A 16,847-nucleotide genomic window follows, 5' to 3' on the forward strand; every position below is an offset into this window, starting at 1 on the left:
TTCGCTTCCCCGGCCCTCCCCCATCCGAGTCAGACATGCATGCCTGCAGCTGTGAACATGCCATGTCAGTGCTAGATTTGTCACCAAGGAATGATATGTGTTTCTTCTCCTATTCCTTTAAGGCTTTTGCTAAAAACAGCTGTGGCAAGCAGCCACCCCTTGGAATGAGACTAGCACTAAAAAATGAGGATGAGGACAATCTGGGTGCTCTTTGATTTGTCCTACCGTCCTTGCCGTGCCACATTCTCAAGCTGTCTTCCCGCCCCACCCCCCCTCCCCCCACTCACCGCAAGCCTGTTATTGATATTATTGGTGTCCTCCCCACATTCTCTTGGGTGGTAACATTTCAGGGCGCGCTGGTCTGGTTGGCAGTGCCCAGCATCTGCATCCTTTTACCTAAGGGCTTTCTCCAGCTACCAGAGTTCATCTTGCACATGCGCAAGGTAGGCTGGAAGGGCTCAGTAGGTAACCCCACCACCACGACTGCCAGGCGGCCTTCAACCAACAACTGACCAAAGCTGGTATAAATAAGTAACCCAGCTCCCTTGCCACTCAGGCGGGATAAGTCTAAGGATTGCATTGTATCCTGTTTTCCAGTGTCCCCCAGCAGGGATTAGGCTCATTGTGGTAACTTGCTTGATAATGTGACATTTACTGGCCTTCCCTTGCTTGTCTCACTTCCTCACTCCCTGCTTGTGCTTCCTTTATTTTCTACGTGAACTATGGGCACTGAAATCCTTGTTTCAAGATCTTCTTGGTACCAGAAGTTCTTCTAAGAAGCAGTGTCTCTGGAAATTGCGTCACAGATGGGAACAAGGACCAGCTGCTGGTGTCAGGTGAGGTCTGTTAGCATCACAAGAACTAAGACTGTGGGTAGTCTTAGAATTGGGTTGGGACACAGGGGAAGAAGAAAGCAATAAGATTGGCAGAATACGGGAGATCAACCGTAATTATTGAGACCTCTGGATGGCTCAGCTGGTTGAGCATCCAACTCTCGATCTCAGCTCAGGTCTCCATCTCAGGGTGGTGAGTTCAAGCCCTGTGTTGGGCTCCACATTGGGTATGAAGCCTTTTTTTTTTTTTTTAAGGGAGGGGTGGTGATTATAAGGCCTGTGGGGTTGCTTGGTTGCTTAGAGGTTAAGTGCAGCAGGAACACTGAAAGAGAATGAGAGGCTAAAATCATCCAGCTATCAGCTCAAGTTACGGTGTAAAAGCCAGAAAGCCCTCATTAAAGCCCTTAAAAAGAGCTCTCCTGTAGCCAGACAGCAGATGTGCTTAAAACCAAGCACAGGATCTGACTGTGTGAACAGCAAACTTGCAAAGCATGTGGAATTCATAGCCCCGGCAAGTCTCCAATGCTCAAGTCAAGGTCCTGATAGGGAAGGGGTACTGGAATTGACCATGTGTTCCAGGTATGGATTTGCCTTTCCTGGCTGCAGTGCCTCAGCTAGTTCTACTGTCTGAGGGCTCACAGAATGTCTGATTTATTGTCATGGATCTGCAGGACATTGCCTTGCCAAAAGACTCATTTTATAGCAAAGAATGTATCGTAAGAACCATGGGATCTACTGGTTCCACTTCATACCACATCACCCAGAAACTGTTCGCCTAATGTACGATTAGAATGACTTCGTAAAAATGCAGGTAAGATGTAACTTGGGAGATGACCCTTTGCAGAGCGAGGCGCTTTAAGATGTAGCGTATACTTTTAACCATTGGTCACCATATGGTGCTGTGTCTCCAATCCCTTGGGCTACATGGGTTTGGATACCAAGGAGTTTAAGTAGAAGTAGCTTCTCTCACCAGCATTCCCAGTGACCCACTTAGAGAATTTGTACTTCTCATTCTCCCAACTTCAGGATATGCTAGGTCCTGGTGCAAGGGGAAGAGAATGTTTCTACCCGGGACACAATAAAAGGCACACTAAACCAAAAGTATAGCTGATGCCTGGCCATTTGGGGTACCTAACTGCTAGTAAGCCAGCGTGCAAAGAACGCAGTCAAAGCTGTCTAGCAAAGCTGTCAATCTCAATTATTATAAGGAACCTAGCGAAGGGAGGGAGAAGTATGTCCAGAACTCAGAGAGGGGAGGCACCCTGTGGTGCTTCCATGTGCAGTGATAACTGTGAATGGGCAACTGCAGTAACCACAGCTTGTCAAAGACACAATAATCCAAGGCTCAGATCCTTCAAGGATGGAGGTCTGGATTGACTTAATGTACAAGCAACTTTGAGCAACAGAAGTGCCAGTGGGGATGAGGGGAATGAGAATAGGGTAGAAGGGCAGGAGTGGATGATGATGATTTGTGGCCACAGGAACACCTGTAGCAATGAGGACCTCAGTTCCCTTAGCATGGGAATTTGTCCCACAGATTTTCTGTTTTTAGCCTTTTAGTTTACTTTAAAGGAAGTATGACTGACCATCATCTTGAAGAATCAGTGACAGAACAGAAAGAACTTGAACGATGACAGGGGTAGATCTGAATGGCACAAGGGGTGGACTGTAGCCGGCAAGCTTGTGTGCAAGCCTTAGCATTTAGATGCATCTCTTTACCTAAGAACATTTTCTGGCCACCAGGGTGCACTCTCCTCATGCATATGGCTGGAAAAGTCAGGAAATTAGTGCCCTGGGAGCAATTCTTACCCAGCAACCAAGGAAGTTGGTGTGTAAATGCCCCGGCTCCCTTTCCTTTTGGGAGGAATAACTGTAAGATGTGTGTTCCATGGGTTTTCTAGTGGGATTTATCTTCAGTCACCCACACAGTAGCTTGAATAACAACAAACCTTTTAATTGGTTGCTTTCCCTTGCTCACTTCAATTCCCTTCTCTTGTAATAGTGCTCCCTTCACCTTGCAAGTAAACTACTTGCATGTGAATCCTTGTCTCAGGGTCTGCCTTATTAAAATGTGAATGACTGATAGGGCCCAGGGAAGTGAGTTTAAAAGAAGAAATTTCCTTAAGGCAGTGGTTCTGAAGCAACAGGCTGGACACACAGAAGCCCTTGACAGGTGTGCTGACAAATTATGATCTAAGGGTAAGATCTATTTTTGTAACAACCAATTTCACTTATTACACTGTCAGACAGGCTTGTAAGCTGAACATGTCCTTGGGTACAGAGTAACATGGGGCACAATTTGCAGCATGTGAGAATAAAGAAGCCCAGCATTATATGGAGCCACAGGATGAACGTGTGTTCCTCTGAGAGGACACAACAGATTTCCAGGTCAGGTTGACTTTGCTCAAATAGCAACACGGGGTTGAAAAACAGCCATGTGACTAAAGGGATAACCACAGGTGATTGCATAGACACTGAGTCACTGCAGCAGTGACTATGTTGTAATTATGGTTGATTTGTTGAGGGTGGTTGAGTCTTTTCATCCCTTCAAGCTTCAAAGTGTGTCAAAACACACATACACACACACAAATCTTTCATTTTGGCTTTCAGATTACAGTCAGTGGGAGAAATCTGGGAGGAAGAGACAGCAGGGAAACCTTTTGGGAGACTGGAATCATATGCCATCACCACCACCATCACCACTACCACCGCCATGGATGTTTGTAGAGTGGTTTCACTATATAAGTTGTTTTCAAACTGGGTTGTGGGGAATCCTAAGGGCTCTGAGAACCCAGCAGGTTCTGCCGACAATGAAAAACTTGGTGCCAAATAATAAATATTTAAAAACAGTTATTAGTTTTGTATATTGATTTTGTTAGAAAAAATTCACCCACTAGAAGTACAATTTGAAAACCATAGATGTGCATGATCATTTTATTCTTATAACCACCCCCAGCTTGCAGGTGAAGACAGCGAGGGATTCAATGACTTACCCAAAGTCATGGGCTACACATGAGCTGAACTGTGGTGCAGAACCACACAATGTCCAGCACTCTTTCCTCTACATTCTACTATATTTGAACACTGATGATGAAACACGTGGTTTAGCAATTTCTTGGCCATGAAGTTATTTTGTTGAGAAGGGGCCAGAGAACAGTTTATAAAAGTTCTTAGAATCTGGGCTGTTCCAAGAAGCTTACTCAAATATCTCCAGTTCATTCTCTCCCTGAGCTATATCCAACACATGCTATTCCAGGAGGTGGTTTGATGGGACATGTTCTCACAGCCTGTCCTACGTGTGTGCCACACCCTCCAGACCCTTCGGGCAGCATTCAGAAATACCCTTTGTAGCAGTCAGCTCGGCTGCAGCACGGCTCCGGAATAAAGGCACGTGGCTTATGAAAACAAGCATTAATTTTTCCTGCACACAGGTCTGCAGGTTGGCTAGGGCGACTCTGCTTCAGTTCGAGTTTGGATCTGCTCCATGTGGCTCATCGTTGGAGGCCAGAGAGAAGGGGCAGTGGCTATCCAAAGTGCGCTCTTCTCATGCTAGTTACACAAGGGAAGCCGAGCAGTGCAAGCGCTATTTAAAGCCTCTGTGAGAGTCACATCCATTCATCTTCCACTGGCTAAAACGTGTCAATGACCAAGCCCAAAGTCAGTGGGACAAGAAATATACTGTGTCCTAAGCTGCAAGGGAAGTGAATGAAAAATTGCTGACTAATACTCCAATCTATCACATTAGCTAAAAATATGATTCCCATGAAGGGAGGCCAAGTACCTCTTCCCAAAACCCTCTAAATCCACAAACTGACACAGTCCTATTGATGAAGTCAGTCCCGGAAGCTGCCAAGAGGAGACCTTTCCTGAGAGCCCCAATGGGAATGTGAAGTGACAGTGTCCCCGGCTAGAGATCCCCAAGATGGAAATTACCTAGTTGCCTCTGGGATATTTAAAAAACCCACTACTTCACTCCCAGTGATCTGCCCTAAATCAAACTTCCAAGCCTCCCATCATAGAGGATGGGACCTTCAGGCAGAGAGAAGGGGCAGATGTGGGTGATTTATAAGCTTCAGCTTTAAAAAAACAATTTCTAGCCATAGAAGCATTGGCCACCATGCAGAGCAGTGCGGTAACTAGAAATAGACACTCTTGACTTCGACAACGTAAGTCTCTCCGTATGTTGGATACTGTTGGGTCCTCCACCGAACTCTTCAACATCCACTTACCCTTTTCCCTTCCAAACACACTCCTAATTTTGCTCAGGGGCCTCCCTTCCTCAAGGAACAATGACCCACCCAACACAAACTCCGGGGGATAGGCCAAATTGGTCAAGAGGTAATTCCATTCCCTTTGGTTGTGCTTGGCTCAGGGACAGATAAGTGACCTAGGGTCAGCTTATGAGACAGATTGTTCCTGTGGGAAAAGTTTGCTGGAAGGAGTGGGGATGGGCTTCTGGAAAAAGTTACTTCACTCTAAGAAGAAAGCCCCAAAAAGAAACTGACTCTCTCTCTCTCTCTCTCTCTCTCTGAACCCTGCTCTGTCTAGATATTCCTCCTACTGCCCTATTTCTCCTTGAAGATGAAAACAACAGGAAGATGGCAGAGAGAGAGTTCGAAAGGACAGGTGTCCTAGGGACATCACCAGACTACTGAACCTGCCTCCCCTGAAGGTTGCCTTAACTGCATCCTTACTTTTATTATTTTTTAATTGTTTTTTTTTTTAGTTAAAAACAAGTTTTAACTTAGGCCTTTATTTAGCTATTTATTTTTCTGTCTATACAAGTTCAAATAAATTAAAAAGGCATACTTACTTCTAAATGAGGTAATAAAAGATCCAGGTGTGTGACTCACTGAACTCACTACTAAAGGCATCTTTCCCCATGTCTACCATTTATTAGCAGTGCATTTGGGCAATCGCTTCATTTCTCTAACTCCTTTTTGTGCAATGGTCCCGATGCCATAGGATCTTTGTGAGGGTTCAATGACAAGGCATATGAGGTATTTGCAAACTTTGGTGTCCAGTGTCTGGTAAGGGTGCAAATGACCCACAGGTATGTTTTTTTTTGGTACCATCAACCGAGAAAGCGCAGGCCTGGGCTAATCACTGCCATTTCTATACTTCCCTGTGTTACTGTCCTCTGACCGTTGCAACAAAACCTTCCCAATGGGAAGGAGCTATGTCTTTTTAGGGTGGATGAGTATAAGTTCTCCCATCTTAACCACTAAAGCCTGCAAAGGGCAAAATCTGATGCTGAAAGGGAGATAGAACATACTTTTACTTTAAAAATGTTTTATAATTATTACCTGTTCCGGATTTGTAAATTAAAAAATATTTTTTGCGGAGCCTGGTGGCTCAGTCAGTTAAACATCCAACTCTTGATTTGGGCTCAGGCCATGATCTCATGGTTCTTGGGTTTGAGCCCTGCATTGGGCTCCACGCTGAGCGTGGAGACTGCTTAAGATAATCTCTCTCTCTCCTTTTGCCTCTCTTTGCCACTCGCACTCTGTCTCTCTAAAATTATATATATATATATATATATATATATATATATATATATATATATATATACATATATATAATAAAAAATATTTTGGGGGGCTCCTGCCTAGCTCAGTTGGTAGACCATGCAAGTCTTGATCCTGGGGTTGTGGGTTCGAGCCCCACATTGAGTGTAGAGATTACTTAAAAATAAAAACTCAACACAAATATTTATTCATGTATAATTAACACACAGCGTTATATTTTATAGGTGTACAATATAATGATTCCACAATTCTGTACATTCCTCAGTGCTCATCATGGTAAGTGTACTCTTAATACCCTTTATTTATTTCACACATCCCCATATCCACTGTCCCTCTGGCAACCACCAATTTGTCCTATGTATTTAAGAGTCTGGGTTTTTTTGCCTGTTTTTAATATTTACTTGTTCATTTGTTTTCTTTCTTAACTTCCACATGAGTGAAATCATATGCTATTTGTCTTTTTCTGATTGATTTATTTCACTTAGCATTATATATCCCCTTAGGTCCATCCATGAAAAGATCACAAATCATCAGGTAAATGCAAATTAAAACCACCGTGAGATCTCACTTAATGCCTGTCAGAATGGCTAAAATAAAAACCACAAGAAACAACAAGTGTTGGTGAGGATGTGGAGAAAGGGGGACACACATGCACTATTGGTGGGATTGCAAACTGGTGCAGCCACTGTGGAAAACAGTCTGGAGGTTCCTCAAAAACTTAAAAAAAGAATTAACATATGACTCAGAATTCCACTACTCGGTATTTACCCAAAGAAAACAAAAACACTAGTTCGAAAAAATATACGTGCCCCTATGTTCATTGCAGCATTATTTACAATAGCCAAGATGTGGAAACAACCCTTGTGTCCATCTGTAGACAAGGGGATAAAGAAGATGTGGGCTATAAATCAGTGGAATATTACTCAGTCATGAAAAGAAGGAAATCATGCCGTTTTCATGTTCTATTTTTGAAAATATGAGAAAATTCAGACAAACAATATGGGAAAAGAAAAGAAAATCCACACATGATCCCAACACCTGAAGAAAACCAGAGTTAAAACTGGTATGTATTCTTCCAGCCCTTCCGCCCCCCCCCCCCCCCCCCGCCACCCCACCTCCGGTGGTGGCTTCTTTGAAAAGAAGAAGAAAAGAGAAAAACGGGCACTCGCACACTGCTTCTGAGAGTGGACGGGTGAAGACAGCTTTGAAGAGGGCAACTTTGCAATCTTGGAAAACTAAAAAATTAAAATTAAAAAAATGCTCAACAGTTCTGTTTCTGGGAACCCATTCTCCAGAAGCAACAACAGAAGGGCGGACCCTTAGAGCTTCCGGATGCCAGGTACTGTTCTTATGCCATCTCAGTTCATCCTTACAACCTGCAAGGGAGGTATTATTATTGTCATTATTTTTAAATAACAGCTCTAGTGAGATACAATTCATATGCCATACAATTTACCCACTTAAAATGTACTGTTCAGGGATGCCTGGGTGGCTCAGTCGGTTAAGCGTCTGATTTAGGCCTAGGTCACAATCTCGCCATTCCCGAGTTTGAGTCCCGCCTCGGCTCCGTGCTGACCGCTCAGAGCCTGGAGCCTGTTTCAGATTCTGTGTCTCCCTCTCTCTCTCTCTCTCTCTGCCCCTCCCCCACTCATGTGCACGCGCTCTCTCTCTCTCTCTCTCTCTGTGTCTCTCAAAAATAAGCATAAAATAAAACATACAGTTTAATACTTTTTAGCCTATTCAGAGTTGTACAACCATTATTATAATTTTAGAACATTTTCATCACTCCAAAAAGAAACCCTGTACCTGTTAGGAGTCATTCTCCATTGCCTCAACCCCTCAGCCCCCTGGCAACCATCAGACTACTTTCTGTCTCTGTACATCTGCCTCTTCTGGACATTTCCTATCAGTGAAATATACAATGTGCTCTTTTGTAACTGGCCTCCTTCAGTTAGCATGCTTTCAAGACTCGCTCATGTTGCATTTCATGTCTTTTTAATGCCAAATAACATTCAATGCATAGATATATCACATCTTGTCTATCCATTCATCAGTTAGTGGGAATTTGGGTTGTTTCTACCTTTTGGCTGCTATGAATATTTGCATGCAACTTTTTGTGTGGCCATGTGTGTATCTGCATTACAGTAGAATTGTTTGGGTCCTACGGTGTAATTGTCTGCTTTACCTTCTCGGAGCTGCCAAACTTTTTCCCAAAGTGGCTGCACCATTTTACATTCCCATCCGCGGTACACAAAGGTTCCAATTTCTTCCTATCTTCTCCAGTCAACACTCGTTATGATCTGTCTTTTTGATTATAGACATCCTGGCGGGAGTGAAATGGCACCTTTCTGTAGTTTGCATTTCCTTCATGAACAGAGGGAGGCACTGTTATTACCTTCGGTTTATACATGAAGAAACGGAGGCACAGAGAGGGTCATTAACTTGCCCGTGGTTACGCAGTACGTGTGCAGACTCTCACGTCTACAACAGCATATGCGGAAGAAAGTCTGTTGCAGCCCTATTGGCGAAAAATATTAGAACAACCCGTGTACCTATCTGCAAAGGATTATCCTGCAGAAGACCATTAAATAGCTATCAAAGATGAGGCAGGTCCATTTAGGCTAACATGGAATGGGCTGCAAGGCACACTGTTGGTGAAGAGGCCACTCACAGAATCACGTGCACAACATGAACTCAGGGCACAGGTAAGACACAGACGTAGACAGGAAGCCTGCACCCAAAGCCCCTCACAGTGTTCCCTGGAACGTAAGCTCCCGGGAGAGCAGGGATTTTTTCATTTTGTGCGCTGCTGTATTGCCAACACCTAGAACTGGACGTACACACAGCAGCGGCCAAATAAATATTTACTGTCAAATGAGCAATTCCCCGGGAGAGAGACATGGGGGGCAGTATCTACAGAAGTGCTCATGTTTTACTCTGCAGACCCGTGTTCTCTATGCATGAATTCATGCGGTAGTCGTGTCATTTTTGATGTACACATATAAAATAACCTTGAATTCTTGGGGCCTTTTGCAAGGGAAAACAACAAGGCCCCCAGAGATTGGCATGAACCCGAAAGTGGCCTCAGTGGCTTTCCAGATGCCACGAGGCCCCTCCCAGGCCATAATGCCCTTCACTTGGAGTGGGTACCATTCCCTCCCAGCTGAGCTCCGTCTCTGGGGTTGATGACCTGGACAGGGGACAGGCCCATACTGGCCCTGCTGGGTACCCCCACCCTGATCGATAAGCCACTCTTGCAACTAACAGGAATCCAATGGCAAGATGACAAGGGTGAATCTTGTTTTCATGCCTGAGAAGATCTTAAAAATCAATAAGCATTAGAAGGACACGGCCAAGTGTTTTTCTTTTTATTGTTTTTCAATATTTGTTTAATTTGTCGTCCCGGCTGAGCCCTGTGAAGGGGGCCCAAGGATCAGGAGCTCCTGGTGAAACAGCACAGGCGTCCACCTTGTGTCATTCGCAGCCAACGCTGTGCTGGGTGGGCTAGGAGGCACTTAGGAAAGCTACCAGGGGCTGTGGCCTAACTGTGCCAGGAAACTTAGGGTCCGGGAATGACCTACAGATTACAGCAGTTGCAGGTGACAAAATTAGCAGAGGCCAGGACAAGAGAAATGTGAGTCGGATGGCCAGTAGGCTGCCCCTCACAGATGGAGGTGATCTTAAGGATCTGCTAACTCTCTCCGTGTGCTGGGAAGAGGATAGCTCCACACCCTCTGACCAGGTCCCCGGTGTCATGCCAAAGTGGGGCAGGTTCTCGGTGGGGTGTGGGCTGGACGCCATCTTTGACTCCCCCTGCACACAACCGTTTGATCACCAAGTCCTGTCGACTTCGCTCCCGAATAGCTCTGTCCTGTCCATTTCCTCCATCTCCACGGTTACTCTATCAGTGCAAGTCACCTTCGCCACTCGTCTGGGCTTGCGCAACTGCCTCCTAAGTGGTCTCCCTGCCTCGAGTCCTGCTCTCCTCCAACTCTTTCTCTGCAGAGAACAGCCTGGCCCTGAGAGGTGGGGTGGCCTAGTGGGTTGAAAGCATGCTCTGGAGCCAGGCTGCCTGGGTTCCCATCCTGGATCTTCCATATTTGTGACCTTCAGCAGCTACTTAGCTGCTCTGGGCCTCAGTTTGTCTTAATCTGTAAGATAGAGGTGCTGATTTCTAGGTGCCTGGAAGTCAGTGAGGATTAAGTGAACTAAGACGGGTGAAGTGCTTCCAACAATGGCTGCCAGACCCAACAGCTCAATACACAGTCGTGTCACCTCTCTGAAATGCACTAATGTCATTTACGCTTACCTAATGTCAGCTCAAAGTCCAAACTTATGCACACACACCTCATGACACCTTCCCTTCTCACCTCTTGGTAACTCCTTGACTCACATTCTACAGTCACATTGAATGTCTTTTTTTTGTTGTTCATCTAACAAAACCAGCTACCAAGCATTCACACATGCTGCCTCTTACATTCTCCCCAAAGTGCTTCCCTATCCCCCTGTCCATCAACCGTTCCATCTCTCCACTCTTAGATGCTATTTTCTTTGGGAAGCTTTTCTCACCCATCCAATTCCAATTAGGGGCCCTCTTTTGTGTTCCCCCAGCACCCTTACTCCCCATCAACACACTTGCTACTTTGTATTTTTAAATTTTTATTTTGAAAGTTTCCACACGAAAAAACCAAAAGCCAAGGAAATAATCATGTATAACAGTACCATGAGCTCTCATACACTCACAACAACTGGTAACATTTTACCATATTTTCTCTCTCTTTGTTTGTGTCCTTATTTTATTTCCAAGTAAATTATGGACATCTTGAACTTTCACCCCTAAACAATTCAACTTGCACCTCCAAAAAAGGAAGAAAGCTGAGAAGTATTCTCCCACCTAAAATACAACGCCATAATCACACTTTTAGAAATGAATCATTCTCTGATGTCGCCAAATGCTTGGCCAGTACCCAAATTTCCCCAGCCCTCCCCCAATTGCCTTTTACAGTCTTTCTGCTACATTACATTTGAATTGTTCCTTCACTTGGGCTGTGAGCTCTGAGAGGAATGGAATGTGTCCCCTCTGCTTTCCTCTCCCCAGCTCTCAGCTCATGGCCCCGAGGACCTATTTGTTGAAAGAAAGAACAACTTCCATGCTCTACTTCCTCCTGCTAAAAAGCATCTTCAGCCAGCTCCAATCCCAGCCCAGCTGCCCTCTTCACACACACACACACACACACACACACACACACACACACACCTTGGTAATGAATGGCAAGTGGGCCAACTCAGAAACCAGAGGAACATTCCAGGTGCCAGGGCTTTGGTCCAGCACTTCGTCCTCCCTTGCCCAACTCCCTAGATCTTGACACCTCTGATGCTCCAGTGTGCCCCCATCCTGCCCCCATCAGAGCTCTCTCTCTAAAAGGCAACCCCTTTCAAGTCTCCCTCTCTGCTTAAAGCCCTGCTGTGTCCCCACCTGGGTCCAGCCTCCCTGTCCAGCCTCAAGTAATAATCTGGCAGCTCCCACCTTCCTCCTTTGCCCTGGCTTGACTCCTGCACCCCCTACCCTTGATGCCTGATAATTCAAAACCAAGTGCAGGTCACCGATCACATCATGCTTTTCCAAGCCTCCCTTCCCTCAACCGGAAACATTCTCCTTCCAGTGCCTCACCTTCCTCTGAGAACCCAAACAGAATCTCAGACCTCACTTTTTCCAGGGCCCACTCAACGACCCATGCCTTCCTGGAAGAGTGCCCACAAAAAAACCTTAAGCGTAATAAGTGTTCGCTAAATGATTGCTGAGCAGATAAAAAAAAAAATATTGTTCCCTCTTTCTTTCCTGGTCTAAGTCAGCTGCAGCCCTGGCATATCCCCGTCCAGTCCCCAGGGCCCCAGACTCTCATATGACTTCACTCATATGAGGACTTTACGATACAAAATAGATGAACATAAGGGAAGGGAAGCAAGAATAAAAACAGGGAGGGGAACAAAACAGAAGAGGCTCATAAATAGGGAGAACAAACTGAGGGTTACTGGAGGGGTTGTGGGATGGGGGATGGGCTAAATGGGTAAAGGGAATTAAGGAATCTACTCCTGAAATCACTGTTGCACTATATGCTAACTAATTTGGATGTAAATTTAAAAAAACAAAATAAAAAAAAAATAAGATTTCAGAATGCAATTTTGCTTTGGTGCACAGAGAAAGATATTCCAATGCTATATCATTGCTCCACGGATCAAGTCATGCTGGGGAGGGGTGGAGGGTTCAAGCAGATCCCTTTGGTACAGGGAGCCCATCTCACACTGGGCCTGCTGCTGTCCCTGGCACCAGCCCCTGCATTCAAACTGGAACACAGGCAGGGATTTTACCTTTTTTTTACCTTTGTAACATTCTGCCAAGAAGGAAATTCTTCCCAGCACAGAACAAAGTCCAGCAGTCAAAAGCTCTAAGAAGCCTGGTGGTGAAGGCCTAAGGAAGGGACAGTAAAGCAGGTCGAAGCGGATCTCCGCTTCCCACCCCCCGCTGGCTCCAGAGCCTACCCTGGGGGAGTTCCTGCACCATTCTCAGCTCCAGAGTCTCCTCCTTCAGCTAGATGTGGACACTATTATCTTTCCCATAGGGTTCTTCATGAAAATTAAATGAGATGTCTAGGGGTAGCAGGATGGGAAGGCTATTTTAGTCTCAGTTTGTGCTGAAGACACAACACATTAGGTGACACATTCCAAGGGAGCTGTGGCCTGTCATGCAGGACTTACTAAAGGAACCAGTTTCCCCCTTATTGGACCATGCCCAGCCCGCCAAGGAGGGCTGGAGGAGAAAACTGTGGGAGCGCAGAGGAGGAATTTTGGAATGAGCAGTAGGTATGCTCCAAGTCCCAACCACCCACCTCCCACCTCCCAAGAGCGATCTCGAAAGCACCGTATCCCTGGAGCTTGAGTGTCTCTGAGGTCCAGCGTCGGCATCATGCTTTGGAAGCCCCAACTGAAGAGAGATGGGGTGGCCAGCTGGAGTGGGGGGGCCTGGCGGCTTTGGGTATTTCTGATAAGCCAGAGGTGTGCAACAGGTGACCTCATGGGGTGTGTAGATCCTCTCTGAGAGGGCCACCAGGAGGAGTGCAAGCTCCTCCAGGGACAAAAGCTGACAACACCTGTTGTGCCTGGATTGTGTGCCCCAGACTCCTGGTACCTCAGAATATAAGTGTATTTGGAGACAAGGCTTTAAGAGAGGTGATTGAGTTAAAATGAGGCCTTTAGCGTGGACCCTAATCCAATCTGGTTGGTGTCTTCATAAGAAGAAGAGATTTGGACACACACGGAGAGACGCCAGGGATGCATGTACACAAAGGGAAGACCACGTGAAGAACAGGAAGAACACGGCCATCTCCAAACCAAGAGAGGCCTCAGAAGAAACCAAGCCTGCCGACAGCTTGATCTCCGACTTCCTGTGCCCAGAACTTTCTGTTGTTTAAGACACCCAGTCTGTGGTGTCTGTTTTGGCTGCCCCACCAAACTAATAAGCATAGCTCAGGCGCTAGGGGACAGGAGAAAGAGTCTTAGGGACCAGCAGTTTAGAAAGTCTCGAAGACAAGGACAGAGGGTGTTCTCGGAAGTATCTACAAAATTGTGCCAAGAGGTAACAAATCAGGTGTAAACAGCCACCGGGCCCATCCAGATAACCGCAGGATTAACCAAGTAACATCTCCCTGCCCCTCCTCCCCCTCCTCTCCTCCCCTCCTGTCCCCGCCAGGGGTCAGAATCCTCAGCCAGACAGACAGAAGCATAGGTGGGAAGCAGGAAACCCACCTTGTACTCCCGCTCCCTGCTCTAGGCCCCAGCTGGAGGAGGAAGAGAGTCTCCACTTGGAACAGAGTTTGAAGGGCTGGGTTATTCCACACACCCGAACATAATCCGTTACCGAACTGAGTCAGTGTGGGAACTAGAAAGGTAGTCAGAAGAGGCATGGCCCTGCCCTAATTTTCATCCTGGGGACAGCACAGAAAAATTGAGGGGCAGGAACAGGCCAAAATAAAGTTGGCTTCCTGACTGTACCCTGTGAGTCCTGTTTATTTAACATACATTCTCCTACATATATGGCAACTGAGCCCAGTCTCTGGCAAAGGAGAAGATGGCATTTGTTGAGCAATTATCACTCCAAATTCCTTCCCTGTCCCCATTGGGCAGTTCCACTGGGCAGTCAAGCAAGGCAAAAGCTAACCACAATAGACAAGCCATTTAAGATCTTCTGTATTCCTCAAGCCAATGACATAAGTACAGATTTTCTACAAAGCCAGGGACAAAATGCCACTCTCTATAACTCATGACCCAGAGGAGGACACTAACTCCAAACCAGCCACAGGGCTGGGCAGGCTTTAGATCCACATAACACTCCAGAGAGAACTGAGTTCAAATCCAGGCTCTGCCACTTGACAGCTGTGTGACCCTGGGAGAGTTACTTGACTTCTCTGTACTTCGACGGCCTCGTCAACAAAATGGAGGTAACAAAAGTACCCATCCGATAGTGTTACTATGTGGAATAAATGAGGACACAGAGGCAAAACACTTGGAACGCTGCCTGTCAGAGGGCAAAGGACTCGATACACATAGTTATCATTACACACGACTGCCTCTCAAAGTGAAACCTTCGAATAACCTTGATTTGGTGTAAAGAGTATTATATAAGAAGCGTGTGATGAAAAACACAGACTCTAGGACCAGAGTGCTGGGCTTGAATCAAGCAAGAACGGAAAACACATTGTATAAGTGCTTGCTATAACTGCTATCAATACGGTAAGATACATTTGGTAATATGTATGCAAATACAGTACATATAGTAAGAGCTTAATAATGGCAGCTATCATTAAGGGAACAGTCCTTTCCATAGGTCTACATGAACCCTAAAGTTTTTTGTCACCCCAAGACATCAGAGGCATTGAATAAGCATCAGACAGGCTGAGTGTTTCCCTAACTGGGAGACTGTTAACTTGACCTCAGTTGCTTTTGCTTGTGTGTTTGTTTACCAGGAGCCAGTGGCTCTCTAGCAAACAGGGCATCTTAAAAACAGAAACCCATCCCCCTCAGCCATTGCCCCCAGGCCCTGCTCCCCATCAGCAGCTTTCAGCCCATCTCTCCCCTTACCTGGTCTGGCTCCTTCCTCTAGGGCTGGTCCCACCTTTCAGGGGAGAGGTGAAGTACCACCACCTTCCAGCCTCCTGCAAAGGTGACATTTGGATGGGCCCCGCTCTCTCTGGGTCTAGCTCTCCACTCCGTCCCCACTGAGCTGGGGCCTGAGGACTGACAGAGAAGCAGACGGAAAAGATGAAAAGCTGATACCTCCCGCAGGAAATAATTGTCTAGCTGATTCCAGAACTGAAAAAAAACCAAGTATAACATTGGAGAAAGGAGAGCAGAGTGCCATTCAAGGCCATTGTTACAGCCTCCTCTCTGTGTATCGGGGGAAACAAAGAGGCCCTGTGTGTGAGGACAATGCCATGTGTTACCAGCCACTTCTGTGTTGCTCCTGGGGACGGAGGGTGAGAAACGAGGCCACAGTGCCCTCCCAGCCTGATGCGCTCTGGACTTCACTAATCATACCCACCAGGCTCGTCAGAGCCGGGAGGGGAACTTTGGACTCCCAGCTCACGGCGTTCTCAAGTGGGAGGACAGGGGACACCCCCTGGGGAGTGAGCCACTGGGTACACGCTAGTCTTCCAGGCATCACAAATTGCCAAATGCCCCTCTCGTCTCCCTCCCCTCTTCTCCTGCTAGCTGTCAGAGACTCACCACAAGTTAGAGCCGAAGAGAATCAGATATCATCTCTCCAAACACATATGTCATCTATTCCAACTCCCGGCTTCGCTGAAGGGCACCTGGCCAGGGCCGCCCAGCTGGGGAGCGGAGAGCAGTGGCAAGGCCAGGTGACTCATCATGCGGCAGCCTCCGCTGACTGCCCCTAATGGACCAGGCACTGTATCGTGAGCGAGCTCACAAGATGACCTCATTTGCCCCTGCGTTCCAATCCTTGGTCTGCCGCTAATTACCCATGGATTGTGAGTTTGATTTCTGACCCTTAGTTTTCTCACTTGTAAACTGGGATAATTCTTGGGTCCCTGTGAGGACTGAATGAGTTTACACACGCGAAGCTCTTAGAACAGCGCTTGGTCCGTACAAATCACTTGAGAAGCGTGAATGGGAAATTAGATGTCCACACCTGCAGCTTGTGTGAGGGCACAGATAGCGGGAACTCCAGGATCTCAAGTACAAACCCAGTCTTGCCATCGACTGTGGCCTAACTTTACCCCACTAGGTCGCTGAGGGAAGCTGGGCACTAACGAATACTCCTGGGCAGGGGTGAGGCCGGTGACAACGTGTGCGGAGGGCCAAGTGTGACATAACAGGGAGCAGTGGGGACAGTGGGGATGCAGAGACAGCCCATGCCCATCTTCGGGGGGCAACTGGGGCTCAGCTCCAGCCAAGTGCTGCAACGTGG

At 46.6% G+C, this 16,847-nt stretch overlaps 1 long non-coding RNA gene across 4 annotated transcripts in view; it reads right to left on the reverse strand.

Moving 5' to 3' along the window:
- The window catches only part of LOC113603397 (uncharacterized), a 59,804-nt gene extending 43,505 nt beyond the window's left edge, over positions 1-16,299 (reverse strand). The window contains exons 1-2 of one of the 4 annotated variants that reach the window (XR_008290385.1): positions 16,142-16,299; positions 15,497-15,652 (exon numbers count right to left, since the gene is read on the reverse strand). This is a non-coding gene — a long non-coding RNA (uncharacterized LOC113603397). Of the gene's footprint in view, positions 1-15,496; positions 15,792-16,141 lie in introns of those variants that run through there. The other 3 variants (XR_008290386.1, XR_003424970.2, XR_008290387.1) reach the window with 3 other exon arrangements.
- Between the last annotated feature and the right edge of the window lie 548 nt (positions 16,300-16,847).

The sequence above is a fragment of the Acinonyx jubatus genome, chromosome D1, assembly GCF_027475565.1.
Source record: "Acinonyx jubatus isolate Ajub_Pintada_27869175 chromosome D1, VMU_Ajub_asm_v1.0, whole genome shotgun sequence".
Classification (NCBI taxonomy): Eukaryota; Metazoa; Chordata; class Mammalia; order Carnivora; family Felidae; genus Acinonyx; species Acinonyx jubatus.